This window comes from Corvus moneduloides, chromosome 8 (genome assembly GCF_009650955.1).
Source record: "Corvus moneduloides isolate bCorMon1 chromosome 8, bCorMon1.pri, whole genome shotgun sequence".
Lineage (NCBI taxonomy): Eukaryota > Metazoa > Chordata > Aves > Passeriformes > Corvidae > Corvus > Corvus moneduloides.
The window spans coordinates 9,322,904-9,340,846 of NC_045483.1; the positions used below are offsets into that span (position 1 = coordinate 9,322,904).

The 17,943-nt window shown below is 39.2% G+C and overlaps 1 protein-coding gene across 1 annotated transcript in view; it reads left to right on the forward strand.

The window, feature by feature from the left end:
• The first annotated feature begins 1,590 nt into the window (after positions 1-1,590).
• Positions 1,591-17,943, forward strand: part of GPAM (glycerol-3-phosphate acyltransferase, mitochondrial) — a 47,297-nt gene continuing 30,944 nt past the window's right edge. The window contains exons 1-2 of the mRNA XM_032115610.1: positions 1,591-1,692; positions 5,840-5,912. The gene's annotated coding sequence lies outside the window, so the exon portion shown is untranslated. The remainder of the gene's footprint in view (positions 1,693-5,839; positions 5,913-17,943) is intronic.

Genomic DNA, 17,943 nt, shown 5'->3' on the forward strand with positions numbered 1-17,943 from the left:
GGGAGGCCAAGTGAGCACCAAGCAATGGGGGATCTGCTCTTAGGGCAGAGCAGGGAGGGGTGTACAGGCACTTCTTCAGTGTGTGCATGCCTGTGTGGATGCATTATCCTGAGCTGAGCCAGAGGTGCAGCCTGTTGTGTGCATGTTGAGCTGTGGGTGTGAAACACCCTTAGCTAAGCACCCACCTGCGGATACAGGAATCAGTCATGCACAGACAGTGGGGATTTACTCACTCGAGTTCTCAGCTTAGAAGGGTTCTTCCTGAACTGCTTGCATGGCAGACCTGACTTCATCAATTTTTTCCCCCACAAGACTCTTTGCTACTTATGTCTTAATATGTATTTAATAACATGCATGAGTTAAGTAGAATATTCTTTTATCTGCTCTAAGATTCCCTTTTATGTTCACCACCTTACCACTTGGTGGATCTGCATCAGGAAAGACCAATGTGTTTCTTTCCAATTTGAAATACTTGTCATACCTGTGGTGGCTCTTTTCTGAGTCACAGCTTTTCTAATCACCATGGAAGTAACATTAATACAGCAACAAGTAATTAAAAACACCTGGAATCTATTTGGCTCACGCTACAATTGAGTATGATTCCACAGCTGTAATTAACTAGGCAGTGTTCGGAAGTGTGTTGCATCCACCCCCTGCCTCCCCTGTGCTAAATTTCTACTCCCTGTGTTGTTCTTACAAAGAATAATGAAAAGCAAGGCTCAGAAAAGACACATTTCTTGATTGAATGCCATGGAGGCCAGGAATCCTCCTGTGCTGTGCTGGAATGTCTTGTGCTGTTCTTGTCGAAACAACCCACGGTGGTAGCTTAAGTCTTATGATCTTAACACTGAGGGCATTCAGCCTTTCCAAAACAAATCTCCTGCCGCCTTCTTTTTCGAAAAAATTAATTCTCTCCCACCTGTAAAACAGGTAGCTGTTAATTCACCTAAAGGTTATAATCTGCTTTTATGTGATGACTGTTGTTTTTTCATAGATGTAATGGCCTAAAGATAGGACTTTACTTATTCCATGCTCATCCTTCTCTGGGAACTCCTTTTGGTTAAATATCTTTGGCTCAGGACTCTGGTTAGTGGACAATACACCTCACAGCCAACACCTATATAAACTGGTTGTCTGAACAGATATAGATGTCAGTATGGGCAGAATTTTATGAACTTCTATATCATTCTCTTTAAATTAGCATATGAAAGGGAATTGCCAATGAGTCATGTGCTATTTGCAGATTAGTCCTATCCAGAACCTGGTGCCAAGGAAACTGATTTATTCTCTGTTATTACTTTGCTATTCATTGCATTGTGCAATACCTCAATTGCAAACATAAATACATTGTGTAGTCCATGGATAGGAATAAATCCTGTTATGTTCAAGTACGTACATGCTAGGTGCTAGCCCTGGCACAGGGAATCACGTGCATTGTGCAGTTTTTTTTGATTTTTCATATTCTGTAACTAGTCCTTTGATGCTTTTATTTTTTTAATTTGGCTGCTTCGTATTTGATCCTAACTTTGAAGAAATGACTTGAACAAAGTATTTTGGACTTTGTTCTGAAACTCATGGTTCTCACTGAGGTCTCTTGGGTATTTTTGACCTCTGGGTGTCTTTGACAGTTGCAGAAACTTTTGGGAGGACATAATTTCCGCTTGACTTTCCCACCAAGATTCTTCAGCTAAGGTATGTTTGTTTGTTTGTGTTGCTTTTTTTATTGGTTAAATTTTAGAAGACAGAAAGGCTCTGTGGTATTATGTAGAACACACTCCTGCTTTTTACATCTCCTTGTGTTCAGACTGGAAATACTTGGAGAGCTCTGGGGTGATACAAAGCCCCTTTCCAGACCTGTGTGTCCGGTTCAGTAAGGAATGCTTTGTGCCATGGTTTCTGTAAAACAACTTTCTGATCCAATTGGAGACTGCTCATAATCCACTCCCACTGCTGGTTCCATCAGTCCTCGGTTGGTGCTGGTGGGATCAGTCATTTAGCAGCAGATTCTGCCAGCTGTGCCCTTGCACTGACAGTAATCTTTGGCTTCATGTTAACTTAAGGACAGTGAAGACATCATTCCATGCAACCCTTCTTTTCCCTACAGTCTCTAGCAGCTTTTTTATTTGTACTGTCACACTCTGGGATGTATTTAAGCAGTGCTGCGGTGACAGAGAACAGGCCCTGGGCACAAGCCAGCTGTGTGATCACAGACATGGAATATCACCCTGTGCCTTTGGCTGCCCTTCAGCCTCTGCCTTATATTTTTAGCTTTCAGTCTCCTTACTGGGACAATTGTCTCTTCTTACAGTATTTGTAGCACACTGGGTGGATTAGCAGTTCTGTTCTCTCCTCCTCTGGTCTCTAGTAAAAAGCAAATATTCAAAAATTATTCCTTAATTTTGATTAACAAAGAATTGTGTTTCCTAACACTACATGACAAAGCATCCTTGTTTAAAGGAATTTGTTTGAACTGGCATCCAAGCTTGGATGTCTCTGTCACACAGCAGGTGCTTCAGATCACTAATCTCCTGCAGTCCAAGCTGGTATTTATTCCTGTCCACTGTCAGATCCTTTTGCTTGGCATAGTAGAACATACCATGCACCCCACAAATTGTGCTGGTGAGCATATTTAATTGTATATCAGCAGATTACCTATAATTAGCTCCATCACAGCAAGATCCTTGGAGATCCTCGTGGGAGGATTAGTGTCTTCTCCAAGGACAGAAGCAACTCTGCAGGGAAATGGACCAGCAAAGTTCTGCTGGAGGAGATTTGAGCTGGTTAAAGCCTTTGATGATCAATCTGAAGTTGTCTGTATTTCAAAGTCCAGGCTTTGACTTCCATGAGCTGTAGCACTGGGTAACTACAAACATCTCAGGGTTTCCTATCAGTCCTGTGCATCTAGATAAACTCTTCATTGATTTGCTTTAATACTGGACTGTCAAGGTTGTCAGCTAGGATGAGGTTTGGCATGACTAGAAGTCAATGGTTTGTCTGTATTTGGAATAGTCAACTTAAACAAATTTTATATTCAGTGCAGAGAAACTGGGTCCTTCAGAGCCTGTTATGAGCAATGCATCTGGATGCTTGAGGCATCTACTCTGGGATCAGGACTGTGCCCTAGAAATGAATGTTTCTTTCTAGTGTGAGAGACAGATATAAATATCAAGGCTTAGCTGGGTGAAGCTCACCCAGTGCGATGGTCCTTCAGTCCAGTTCATCTTTTCCTTAGCCTCTGAGTAATCTCTCAGTATTAGCAGGACTCAGCAGGACTTAGGATAATTTTTCTAGGTTGTAGGAGGCACAGACAAAGGAGATGGAAGAGCAAGGTGTGGCAAATCATTTATAGAACTTGTTCGGCCCTGTAAGTCCACCCCAGTTTTGTGCTAATTATGCTTTTAAAAAAACCTCCAAATTTTCACCCCTTCTGACTGTACTAGAGCACCAGCTGTTACCTTGAAGACCTTGTAGGTCTCACAGATGCCCAGAGAGGCAGAATCACAGCTCCTCTCAGGCTAGAGCTGGGGCTACAATCATGCTCACAACATAAGCCATATTGCCCCAGATGGTTAACTCCTCTAGATTAAGAACCCACAATGGTTTTCTGTGTTGCTGTTTCAGACTTTCCCACCTGATTAGCATCAAGTCTGTTCTCACTCATCTGAATATCTACTAGATACATCAGCAACTGGATTTTCCTAGGTATTAGTATATAATAATCTAATTTCTTATAGTGATACATTTAAGAAGACTAAATAATGAATCTTCTGATTTGGAGTGAGCTGTGTCTATCTTTCCATCTTGTCTTTTATTGCCATTGCATCTTCAATCTTATTCTTTCCAAAATGAATATCCAGGGGTTGAACCGGAAATTTCGAAGGTGTGTTTGAACACTTAGACATGCTGATGTGAAAATGTGAGAACTCCTCACAGCTCTCATTCTGCCCTGTTTCCTGTCCATGGAAAGTGCTGGTTCGAAGTATGGCATAGCAGCAGCCACCAGCTCATCCCAGTTGCTGTGGAGAGGTGTCTGCTGCAGTACATTGCTGTTACACTGGTGCTGAATGGCTGTAGGCTTGGTTACTCCCATTGCTGTACAGTTAAAGTGTGTATCTGTGTGAGCCTGCCATTAGGACAACTGAAACCATACATGCATAATGAGCTGGAAGTGGATTTCCAGTCTTGCACCATGGCTCCTGTGAGTAATAAATACGTCACAGGCCTCTTCAGCATCACTGAGATTCCCCTCCTGACATGGAACCGTTCAGCTCAACAAGTGTTTGAGAGTCAGGACTTTAATTTGTATCTATATTATCTATTGGTGCTTTTCTGCCTCAAACTGGCAGAAAACTGCATGTCCGAAATTATTGGAAATATTGCCGTGTGTGTGTGCAGTGCTGCCCATGTAAACAGAACAGAGAAAAGTTAGTCTGTGATCACAGATGTGTGCACAGATTTCAAAGAGAGAAAACTGAAAAGCTTTTCTATTCAGAAATATCACTGCAGAGGCCTGGGGAGATGCATTTAGATGCATGAACTTCTATGTCAGACAAAATCTCTCAAGATGCATTACACCAGGGCAGATGTTGTAGAACATATAACATTGACAAGGATCCTGACAGGATCCAGGAAGAGGAGAATGAAGACAGGAAGCTGCCTTTGGACTGCATCTCTCCTGAAACACAATGATATTGTTGATACTAAATTCTCACTATTAAACTGTGAACTCATCCTCTCTCTCCATAAGTGTTGCAGTATTTCTGAGCTGACATCTTCATTTTTCAGCAAGTGATTGGGACAAAATTGCTCTTATTTTTAGATTAAATAAGAGATGATTAACAACAAAAATTCCCATAAAGAGTAACTTTATGTAATAATTCCATCCATTCTTTCATGCAAAAATATCCAACCAGCTCTAGTGCAAGATGCTATTAAAACCTGTTAAGAACATTTTAGATTTTGTTGGTTCCTACATCTGACTGCACCATATTAAGGTTAATGTATTAAATTAGTCTTAAAGCTTACATTGGTTACAGCTGAAATAGCCAAGATATTTCAGCATGAAGGTATGAAAGATGAAGCCCATGGCCTTCTAAAGTCATTTGAGCGGGTGCATTGTGTGAAACGCTCTAGCAGTTGCCATCAGTTCCAGTCCAACCCCTATGATTTTTATTAACCTTGAACTGTCACCAGTAAAAGTTAAAATGTATTAAATACATGCTAAAAACATCCTTCATGACACTGCTGCAATGGTGCTGCTGCAGAATGTGTCTTTGGCATTTGGAAGTTCATGACATTTGTTCTTGTATGCTTTTGCCTTGGTACCTTTATTGGTTGCAGGTTTTCTGTCATGAGGATTTTGTCTAGGTAGCTACAATATATCCTTTTGGCTTTAAAATCAAGAATAAAAAATAATTTGGCTTAGAAAGTAAAATTATTTTAAAAAATTATCATGAAATCTGAAGCAAATTACTGCTGCCTAAGGTTATTGAGCATGAACATGTGTTAGCATCAGTAAAATCATTGAATCGGAGAATAGTTTGGGTTGGAAGGAACCTTTAGAGGTCATCTAGTCCAGCTCCCAAAAGATGGGCAATCCATTGTGCTAGAAAGATGGTACTGGATGAAAATTGTTCAGATGAAACTGTAGAACAAGGTGTTTTAATGGAAAAGATGTAAACATACAGACATTGCTTTTCATTGACAGGTGTTGTCCAAACCCATTATTAATTTTGGGCAATCCAGCCTTGCTTGTTTCTTGCAGTAAAGGCTGCAGAGGTGATGACATAGGTGTGTGTTAATCAAGTGTCAGTGGATCACATCTTTCTCTCTCTTGCAGGACTCAACATTCATCAGTCTAAGAGCAGCTCCAAATAACAGTTAATTATCCTACCCAACATCCCATCAGGGTGGTAAGTATTCTGGCATCTTACAGATAAAGATAATTATAAAAATACTAAAAATTTCTGACTGTGAATCATAAGCAACTGCATAAAGGACATTATTCCCCCACTTGTGGTAAAGCACATGTATAGAATTTATGCACTAATGTGTTACTCAGCCCACCAGCAATGAGTGCCTCTACAGGAGAAGCTACCAGGTGGCATCCAGTCATCAAACTCAACTTACATCACTCAGAGTAGACAGTAACATGCCTGGGTCCCATGCAGAAATGTCACTGCTGGCTTCAGTAAATTAACAAGATCATCTTCATGTACTTATGTTTTGGGGATAACTTCTTCATGCTTGTAAACAGGGAAGTTTTTCTTCCAAAGTAGTTTCAGGTACAATGCTGCCCCCATGACCACATGGACAATGGGGGAAATATAGTCTTACTCAGCACTCTATGATTGAAATGATTGACTGAACTAGACATTTAGAACCCTTGTTAGGGAATATATTTACCTTGACAACCATAGCAAAAGAGCAGTTGTGCACTGAAAGAAGTTGCTACAAGTCATTTCAGCCATTGGTTCATGTCCAATAAAACCTCCAAGATGGGACTTCTTGACTATTTAGCATGAATACTTGAGAAACACTTGGATGCTTTGGGAATGAGGTTAGGTGATGATTTATATGGGAATGGTCATTAAACATCTTTTACCCATCAAGAACATGTGAAGCTTGTGCAATGATCTTCCAACTTCCGACCCGGGATAACCCAGGTAATCTGTCCACCCCATTTGAGTGTTGAAAGAACAGCTGTATGTCCTTATATATTCTGGCATCACAGCAATGGGAACCGTGTAAGTGCCTCAGCAAGACAGATAAAATAGCAGGGAACAGAGATCATCTCTGGCACCTCTCCTGGGTACCTCCTCTCTACGTATGAATCATTCTTTATCTGGGTAGATTCTATTTATGTCCTTTCTCATGACCACATATGTGGCAGGATTGGCAGGCCACGGAAGTACACTGGTTATTTTGCCATTGCTTTTGTATTAAAGAAAATACAATTAGAGGAGTCCATACAGTGCTCAGGATACTGGCAGGCTGAAAAATAAATGTTTCTCAGGTGTCTTAGAATGGAGCAATATGTGAAGCAGAGCAGTTTAATTCTTTCAGAATTGCTGCCTGTTTTATAATTATCTTATGTGTTCCTTTACTGCTATTTTTCAATTGAGCATGAGAAATCCCTGATTAAAAATAAGTCTGTGGAATGATGTTTGTATGTACCTGTTAGTTAAAACAATACAATTAGGATGTTGTAGACAAAAGACAGTTCTGGAATAACCAGTACAAAGAAACATTTAAAAAATTAAGATATGAAGGTCAGAAGATGATACATAAATGCTTCATCACATTTCCCAGATTTTTTCTGTACTCATAGATCCTTTAGTTTGTAAGTAGAGGTGTTAACTGAGCATACAGAGATAAAATAGCAGTTTGCCAATAGTAGGAAAGGAAAGAAGCCATCCTATATGGCAAGTGCACTGGTTTCCAAACTGTAGGTGGTAGAAACCACTTTGGAAACCTATTTAATTAAGGAAAGAACGATGTTTCTGTTCAACACAATTACAGTGTTTTCAATCATGGCTGAATTGGATGTAACTTGTAGCAATACTTGAGGAAAACACCTTGATCAAGAAAAGAATGCTTTGGTGATTAATCCCATTGACATTACTGTGGCCTAAAAGGCTCTGACAAATGTAATGTAGTTTTAATTAGGGAATTAATACAAATAGATTCTGGTAAATTGAATTGTTGGCATGCAAACAAACTGGATTTTTTTTTAACTGGGAATTTAAATGAGAGAAAAGATATGTTATCAGTATTTAAGTTATTTTCCTTTTTTTACTCCCAGAAAACAAAATTAGGCCCTAACCTGGATAAAACATGTAAAGCACGTACTTTTTAAAGCCACAATTTGACCTCATTCTCCATGAAGTCTGTTTTCTTTCTGGGGCTCCCTCTCCCCCATGTTTATACTCTCATTCAATAACAGGAAACTATGCTATTCCTCACAAGCAGTGGGATGTGACTGTCTGAGCACAGCACCACAGACACTTCTTCTACTGGCTCTGCTACTCTGCACTGCTCCTGCCCCTCCCTCAGGTATTCCTCACACTCTTCCTCTGTCTCTAAAGCTGGACCCGTGTGATGGTTGATGAGGACTTCTTTTTCAGGTGGATCATTTCCTCTCTCTAGATCACTGCACATATCTCTGAGGAGGGATATATTTTGCCACTAGCATGTTTTAGCCAAAAAATCCCAAAGGAATGGAGTGTTTTCTTTCTGTTGAGAGGCGGGAAAAAAATGAAAAGGTGAACCAGGAAGGGTCAGGTCTTCAGGTGACTCTTAAACCTGGTCTTTGGGCTTTGTTGAGTAGGCTGTTCAGTGACTGAATGTATTTATTCCAGTATTTCGAAGTGATTGTGTTTGGAGAGATGGAAGACTAAAACAGGATACTCAACAGGACAAATAGACTGGTGGGTTAGAAGCAAATTTGGATGGGTGGATTCTTATGAGGCTGTGAAAAAGGAAAACCCCAAACATCTTTCAGCATTCCTATCCCCCTTAATGCAGCCCAACTCTGCCTGCCTTAGTTATCCAGTATTACTATTTTATTGCTGTTTGAATATATTTGATTCAAAAACATCACCTCTATCCATTATGAACACATCAGTCAAGGAAGCAAGCAATGCCACAGACTGAAAAACCCCACCCATGTCTTATTTGAGGCCTGATGATATTTTAAATACTTGAGTGTTTTCTGAAGATGTCATGTAGTTAAACTGTGATAAACTACTCATCTTTCAACTAGAATTTCTGACTACATAGTTATGTCTTGCCATTCCTGTGCATCTTGGCTGAGGAAAAAATTCTACTTTGTTATACCAGTGAAAATTTGGAGTCATCCCAATCTCTACTGATGTAAAAGGGACCAGAGTCTTTCCCATACAATACTTTGTATAGCACTTCAACTTCTGCGCTGTGAAGTACCTAAAGTGGGTTTTGGAATGCTTCTTTCATTAAAAATGCAATATTTTATCAAGAAAATATTCTGAACATAGTACAAAGAAAACTGGATACCATTTCTTCAATTTAGAACAGATGTATGGATAGCCACAACTGCCTGACTTTAGGCAGACCCTGCAACCTAAGTTAACCCCTGAGATAAAAGTATTTCCCGAATTAAGAGTTTCAATTAAAGGACACTAATAAACTTTGTGCACTGAAAAATGGAGTATGTTCTTCCCCTGTACTAAATTTGAGAAAGTTGCAGTGCCCTGGCATCCTGAAGACATACTCAGACATTAAACTCTAAGTGTCTGAACAGTGAGTGAAAAATGGGATGACAGGAGGAGAGAGGCCCAAGTAACCTCAGTGCACAAAAGTATCTGTTTGCTAATGACCTGTTTGTTTTAGACCAAAAGTTTATTATTGCAGTCAGTAAAGATATGAGTTGAATTGCACACACATTTTCTGGCAGCATTGGTCAAAGTTTGTATTAACGGGTTTTGAAGGATAAAAAATTGACAATGAAAATCCCCTTTGTGGCAGACTATTAAGGCTACCAGCAACAGAACTATTGAGCATCCCAGGAAATGGATTTAACACAAAAAATGTTTTCTGCAGGTAGGATTTGCTTTCTGGCACTGCTTTGATGATTACTCAAGATCCTGTCTGTGCCATGGATTTTCATCTGCCAGTGGTGTTTGCATTAAGTTGTGTAACTGCTTCTTAATGCCTGTTACGTAAGGATGCATAGATTGCAGCTCTGTGAGGTGTCCTGCACAAATCACAACTGATAGGGTAAGCGTGGTTTCAAAGGTTACTCTCGGTTGAAAAAATTTTACATTAATTAAGCCCTCCCTGCATAAATCAAGTGCTTGGTTAATACAGAAGTGTGGAGTGTACGCTCAAGTAGGGCTCGGAAGGTAGGTAGCTGTGGTTGTCCTGTAACAGAGTATTTAAGTTTTGTAATATTTTTATCATACACCACTGGGATGCAGCTTTCCTGGTCAGGGGAGAGATTTGCCATTGGCTTTTGCCATGCTATGATTTTACCCCAAGGATTTGTTACACAAATAACATGTAGATAGAGAAGACATCAGAAGACATAGTCAATATTCAAAAGAGGGTTTTAAAATTTATTTTATACTAAGTTTACTGGCTAAGTCAAGATCTGTACTGAGGAAAAAGAGTCTAAAGACGGCTTGAATGTTGCACTAAATAGAGCATTTAGCCTGAAATGGAAGAAAGTGAAGAGAATGGAGATGAGAAAAGGAATCTCAGTTTAGCAAAAATGAAACAGTTTTTTAAGTCGAAATCAGAAGGATTATAGACACAGTTGGAATTCAAAATTTTTTAGCTATAACATTACCTCCTTTTTTCTCTACCATTAATTAAAACCTTTCTAAATGATTCATTTGAATTCCCATAGCAAACACAAGTTACATTTCAGGCACTTCTTCACTGGAGGGCTCCACCAGGATGTATTTTCTAGTGTGGTTCTCTGAAAATGCACACCTTACTTTGTACAGAGCCTCTTCAAATTCCAAATATTAACTGACCACAGGGATATCACATATATCTATGGTCAGGAAACTTCTTACATAGAGTCCTCAGAGGAATAGAAAAAGCAGAGAAGCAAAGAGAGTGGATCATGCTACTGACCACAAAGTTGCAAAATTGCATACGGACTCTTTGATTGAGCATGGCTCTGCTTCCGAACATTCTAAGTATAGACATGGATGACTTTTTCTCCATATCTGCCTTTTAATGAGATTTAACAACACCTAGATTAGAAAATAAATTATATTTCAAAATATATTTGCTCTCATTTTGAGGGCTGATCAGAAGCAGATAAGATATCTATGCCAGTCCTTGAAGTATTAGTTAAAATATAGTAACCAAGTTATTTTTAGTAACAGGTATTGCTTGGGTAAACAAGCTATGAAATTTTGCTCTATGTTTCATCATACTGGGTAGGATTACTGATGGTACCTCCTGGCCCATACATACTAATGATCTACTAGAGGAGCTGAAACTGAATGAGGAATGGCCAAAAATAATCAGATGATGCCCTGATGTAGGTTGAACATGGGGCTGATATTTGCAACATAATTCTCTTGGAAGACTGTTCCAGAAGTTACTTTTAAAGTGCACAGGAGCCTTCTCCAGTTTCCAATCTGGCTGCTGCTTTCCAAATATTTTTTATGCATTAACTTAATTAGCACATTCTAAGCATATGTCATGTAAGAAATACTAAACATTGTCTATCCACAAATATGTGTCTGAGAAATGCCACAGGTGAAAATGCACAGAAAGTTCTTTTGTGAAAAAAGCTGGTGGGGAAACACAACTGAGCTTGATTGGGGAAGCTCAGTTTGACTCAGAGACACTGCAGTAGGTCAGGATGAGAAGATAACATTTTGCAAGGAAGAGCCAGAGGTATGCATGCCCAGTATGTTCTGACCACTAAAGCAGACTTCTGAATGCAAATTCAAAGTGCACTGGTCTGCTCATTACTTTTTGTATTTCATAATATAAACATAACGTTTATCATTTATCATTTACATTATACTTATTATTATTATATACAAACTGAAAGAGGGGAAACTTTGGCTAGATATAAGAAAAAATTCTTCACTGTGAGGGTGGTGAGATACTGGAACAGGTTGCTGAGGAAGGTTGTGGATGCCCCAATCCTGGAAGTGTTCAAGGCCAGGTTGGATAAGGCCTTGAGCAATTTGGTCTACTGGGAGGTGTCCCTGCCCATGGCAGGGGGGCTTGGGACTAGATGCTCTTTAAGGTTCCTTCCTAACCCTTAAGATTCTATGAGAAAACCACACCAGTGTAGTCAATCCATAACATTAATTAAAAAGTTCAGTCACAAAATGCAGAGGTGGTTATCTGCAGTTTGCTAATGTTTTTCCTCAGAAGAAATAAAACGCTGTGGCTTCAAGAGGCTCCTCATCTTGTCTTTCAACCTGAGTTAACCCCCATTCTAGTTTACCTGAACCACTGTGATGCTTTCGGTAAATTATGCTGATAAACAGATGCTCAAATTTGCTCAATTGTTTTATGCTGGATGAAATGTTTTTTCTTTGTAACTTTGTGTCTCTGAAAGACAGGGCTTTTAAAGCCAAAATCTGATATAATCTTCTCTTGTAGCTCAAGCTAAGTTGATGATGTTCTAATCAAAGGCATCAATCACTTCTCTTCCTCAAAAGACCTGTCTCAAAACATCCCTGTCCCACAGCCTGGGGTACTTTGCTTCAGGGAATGTTTAGTCTTTTTTTGTAGGTAAAGGTAAAATAAACAAGAACCTTCCAGAAACCACTCTTGCTTTATTCAACCTATGGAAATAATGAAAGGGGAAAGTGTAGTAAGAATAAACAAGGCACGTATGACCCTTCATTATCCTAAATCTGAAAGAGCTGTGGGGTGACTTAGCCCACAAGCAGCTTTATGAATCCAGCCTGTCATGCTGGATGTAATTCTCCTGAAGCCATGGTTGGTCATGTGTGAAATACAAAGCTAGTAATATGTTCTGTTCTTTTATAAAGGGGAAAGACAGGACCTGCAAAACCATCATCTTCTAGAAAGAGATTTTACCCTTTTCAAGGCTTCTGGAATTTGAGGTGAATATCCTGGAATAATTTAAGAGGCAATTTAAGAGTTTAGGCAGTTCAAGAGTTTAGGGTATACAAATAAAAAGATTTCTGCTCTCATGAAGGTATAAGGTGCTTGGGAAAGTATTAGGTTATGCTTCAACAGTAAAAAAAACCCTATGTTAGATTTTATCATGATATGAGTTGAATATCTGTAATTTAGTAACTGAAAAAGTATGTTTTTGCTGGGCCAATTGGTACCGTTTTGGTCAAATGATCACCCACAGTTTTTGAGATCTAGCATTGCAGTACAGTGGTTGGCTGGATCTTAGGACTTAAACAAGGACATTTTTCTGCAGTTCCCAGATGCAAGAGACACATAAGTGGGAGTGGGAAAAATGCCCTTGTTTGGGAAACACACTGTGGGAAAATTGCTCAACATGACTTGAGTGTCAGAATTGGAATGTAACAAGTGGTGTAGCCAGATTAGTGCAGAGAGAAGGCCAAGAGCAAAAAACTGCTTTTTGTCGGGGTTCTCAGTTAATTTTGTCATGCTGAGACAAAATTTATAGTTTACTTTTTGTTCATTGTGTTCATAGATAAAATTTCAGTTACATAAAATTAATTACATATATCTATGGTAAACTAAAGCTGGAGACCTATTTTTTAGTGACACTGACTTACAAAAAGGAAATATATCTAGACATGTATGGGGACATTTAGTTTCTTTGTGCTTTTTCCAAAACCAAAAATGAACAAATCCATTTTGTTTGCTTGGATAAATTGGGGAGCAGGGCGTGTTCACCTTTGGAGGTGTCTCTCTGTTCATTTATATAAGAGATAATCACATAAGGGATTGGAAAGTATTGAGAGTGTAAAGCCTTCATTGGAATATATGGCAGTCTGCATCAGGACCATTGCATCAGAGCAGAACAGATGCCCAGACACTTTCCTAACTCTCCCAAGGTGTTTCAAAAGATGGCTCCAAAATTCTGAGAAAATTTCCCAACCAACAGGTCTTGTGTCTTTCACATCAAAGGCATTAAGACTCTTCCAACGTCCCACCCAACACTGCCTTGGTTATGGTCCCAAATTCCTGAAAATGAGGGGAGGGGTGGGATATCATGTGATTCAATACCTGGGTCACACAGTCTGTTGCAAAGCCTCTTGAGCACTGTTGTTGAAAGAGCTGTCTGTGATCCTGACTTCCAATATCTACAGTACTTTACAAGATGTGACAAGTCCATCTAAAGCCAACAACTTCACAATAGAGCAAACCTCAGCAGTGAAAAGTGCCTCCTTTTGAGATACTGATGAAACACTTGCCTAGAACCTCCTAATGATTAGGGATTTTGTTATTCTAGAACAATTTGCAGTTCTGTGACTCAAGGATGAGTCACAGCAAATTTAGTAAGATCACAATTTTGTGATTTTTCTATGAGATGCCATTTTTTCAAAATTGCCCATACTGCCCTTAGCTCTCAGATTTCTCTATTTTCTGTTATATTCCTTGGTTTCTCTTTTGGAAGGGTAGAAAGCAGTTCTGGATTTCTGAAGAGGGAACTAGATGAGAAGAAAGTCTTTGCTTTTTGCAGAGAAGTTGACAAGAAGTAGAAGTTTATTTGGCTTGACATTAAAGTTATTAGTGGCACTTCAAATACCTGCAAATGAAATGTATCCTTTTAACACCAGAGTCTCCCGCACATACCAATTTTTAATGATTTACAAATGGGTAATAACTGTGAATATCCAGCAGTATTTAGGGCCTATATGCAGTAAATTAGTTGCTTCATCTGTTGTTTTTCAGATAAAATCAGCTCTTGGATAGAGTGTCAGCTTCGCAAATACTCTCAAGAAACAAAAGTGGAGAACTGAACTAACCACCCTTACAACATGTCCCCCTTGCTCACAGCAGGCATGGGGAAGCTTGCACTGTTACGGCAGATAATTGCTCAAGGCACGAGTATGGGACAATCTTGTTCCAAATTCTGCCATGCCGTATTGCTAGATTAAAAATGCTGGCAAATTCCTTTGGATAGTTAGGATTTTCTGATTTGTGCAAAATGCATATGTGTAATTTCTTGATAGAAAAATGGTGCTAAGTTTGGAAGTGTAAAAGTTAGTTATATTAGGTTTAAACCAGTTAGTTACACTGTTTTTTTCTGTTAGAACAAAAGCCTTTTTTGTACTAATGTAACAAGTTCAAGGGAAAAGCTAGGAGCAGCTTGGGCTGAAATGCCCCTTATCTTTTCAAAATTACAGAAACATGATATGCTATATTACATAGGAGAGAGTCACTCTACTCTTAATGAATTTTGTATTTGTTCTTAAGATAAGGGGGATGAAATAGAAGAGAAAAAAATCATTTGTCTTGAAAGGAGATATAAAGTATACAAAAACCATTTTTACATACAATTTTATCAGCCCATTTCGTGGCCACTTGCCACTCTCAGATGCTCTTAATATATTGCATACCACAGGCAATAATGCTGACACTGAGTTCTGCCACTGCCAAACTGCATATTCATTATTGTTAATAGTCATGTGAGGTCAAGTTCGGTCACTGCAAACAAAGAACCTTTGTCTGGATCTTTACTCCCTCCTCAAACAGCTTTTGGTTTCCTAACTTTTGTAGTGCTCCCCAAGTTGAAAGTTTCTTTTTAAAGAGGATGCTGTGTACTCTTTTGTAAACATGTCTCCATTACTAAAAGTGACATCATGGGAATTGCTGGAAATGAGCTTGGAGAACAGACCCAGGGTACAGCCAATGTGAAAAGAAGTCCCCTTGTCCCTGCTCCCTCCTCCTCCCCACAGCATTGTCCAGCAAACAGGTACTTTGTTGAACTTCACTGGAAGCTTCATGAGGAATTTAAACATAGGAAAGACCAATCATTATTTTAGAAAAAAGAGTCCTGCCAGCTCTTTCTCTTCTGCAGGCTGCTATGCACAAATGTGGTCAGCAGCTTATTCACACAAAGCCAGGGTTCTGCTCATTGGCCATCATATGCAAATCACCTCCCTGGACTCATTGGCATGCTAAACACTTCGGTTTAAGGACTTTAAAAAGATGGACTGCAAAACTCGGGCATGCTCCCGCTCCTACTGAGATCAGTGGCAAACCTCCCATTGGCTTCAGTGGAAGCAGGATAAAATCTCCCTTTTCTGGAAGTGAAACCCCGCAGTATTTGAGCTTTTTGGAGCACATGCAGCTCTGGAAGTCTGTTCCTTCGTGGCATTCCAAAATTTTTCCCATTTGCCTGATTCCATGGCAACACAACATCACCACCAAGCTTTCAATACTGAAATGCGATTTTACTACTAAGCCTGTGGATTTATACAAGTGTAAAAAGATCTTGCTAAGCTGCAGTTCCCATTAGACTAATTCAGGATCCTCGTCAAATGAGTGACAAAATTATCTCTGTCTGGACTTATTTTACAGTAAGCCAAGAATTTTTTAAGGTTAGAAAAACAGGAAAGCTGCTCTACAATCATACAAGAAACATTCATTATTATACAAAATCACTGTGTTTGAGTAAAACACTGTATTTATTTACTATGCTTTTCAAAACAGTCCAAAGAATAGCCTAAGCAGTTTTCTCGTAAATGATACTAAAATCAGACTCTAGAAACTGCACAAAACTATGATAAAGCCATTGAGGCTTTTCTTCTGACTTTTGTATTACTTATATTACAGAAATAACTCTTTTGCAACCAGAAAAAAATACACTAGTGTAAAAGTGTACAATGAAAAAACATGCTAAAATCTTCATATTAGGTTTTAAATGTACTATAGGTCATCTTTTATAGAGGGAAGCAAAGCAGACAAGCTGGCTTTATACTCTGGCTGAGAGTTTGCTCTGAGTTACATTGCAGCACAATGAAAACAAGTGCCCCCTTTGATCCCCTATTTTTATGAGTGGAAGGGGAAAAAAAATCAGTGTGATTCCATACCTAGAGAAGGTGTATGTAAGCAGTATTGAGGGTCTTTTACAAAGTACCTACTAAGAAATTCCCATGTAACAATACAAATGCAGTGAAACAATTAAATTAGTAAGTAAGACATTAGTAAGATTTTTAACTGCCTTATGTTTCCTGCATTTTCTTAGACTCAATATATATGTGTTCATTGCCATCTCTGTTACATTCAGTTTTCATGTAATCCAGCTCTTGAATCATCTCCTCCAATGTGATTTCTATCATGATTCAAGCTCTGACTTCTCTCACTGCACATAGACTCATGCTGGAAGCAATGATCAGGATGTGGGCTGCAGCATCATATTGGGACTTTGACTACTTCTGTGATCTGCTCCTTAGATGAAGAGAGTTACAAAAATATGATGTAACACCAGATTTCACTTTTCTGAGTGGAGTTCAGAGTTTCCCCTTCCGATGCTTCCAACACCTCTGCGTCAAACACGCACCCCTGGGTGTGGGATGTGGCCCTGCTGCTGGTCACAGGATCAAAGACACCCATTTCCTTCTCTGGTGTCCACTAAGGCAATGAGATGCTCATTGAGCAAGCAAAGCCGAGATGAGGGTGTAGTGACAGAGGACACAGATGTGACAACAGCACTGCGACTGTCGGTGAAACACGGCCTCCTGGCTCAGCTCTGATTGGTGAAGCAGCTACAAATCCTCTTAGCTTCAGCAGAGCCAGCTGAAAGCAGACTCTGCCCCCTCTTTCCCAACTGACTTTCAACAAATCACTCCAAGAAAAAGTTGACATAAATTCAAAAGCTTTATTATAAAGCTGGACAGCAAAGGGCTTGTATTTTAGAAGTGGCCAGAGATTCTGGGTATGTTCCTTTTCAAGACCAAAATTAGAAAGTGGGTGTTTGGCACTATTTCACCAACTCTCCTTCACCAGACCTGACAAAGTTGAAATTCCTGGCCCAGATTATGAGAAAACTGGATGAAAACTTTAGTATGTGAATGTGCTCTAAGTAATACAATTAGAGATCATCTTTTCTTTGTACAAAATGTTATGTTTTAGAAAACTATTTGCTATACACAAATACTGGACTGCTTATTACACAGAAATACAAACTTTATAGGAGTTGTACATTTCAGTAGCTCATATCTTACTGTATTTTTTAATTTGAAAAGGGTCTTTTTGGTGTCTTTTATTCCAATGTCCACGTTGCAACAAAATTAAGTATTTCTTCTTGCTAAAGGAGGAAATTTCAGACTCAAAATCCCTTCTGACCCACAAACTGCAGAACGCTTTTCATAAACTATCAGCTCTAATACTCCACTGGTATCCCCCGGAGGCACTCAGTTGTGGGAACTAGGGCAGTTCCCCTATGCATGCAGCAGTTAGGTTTTTGTCTATCACATCTATGCATTTTCTTTTATGTGTGAAAGGCAGTTGTAATTCTTACTT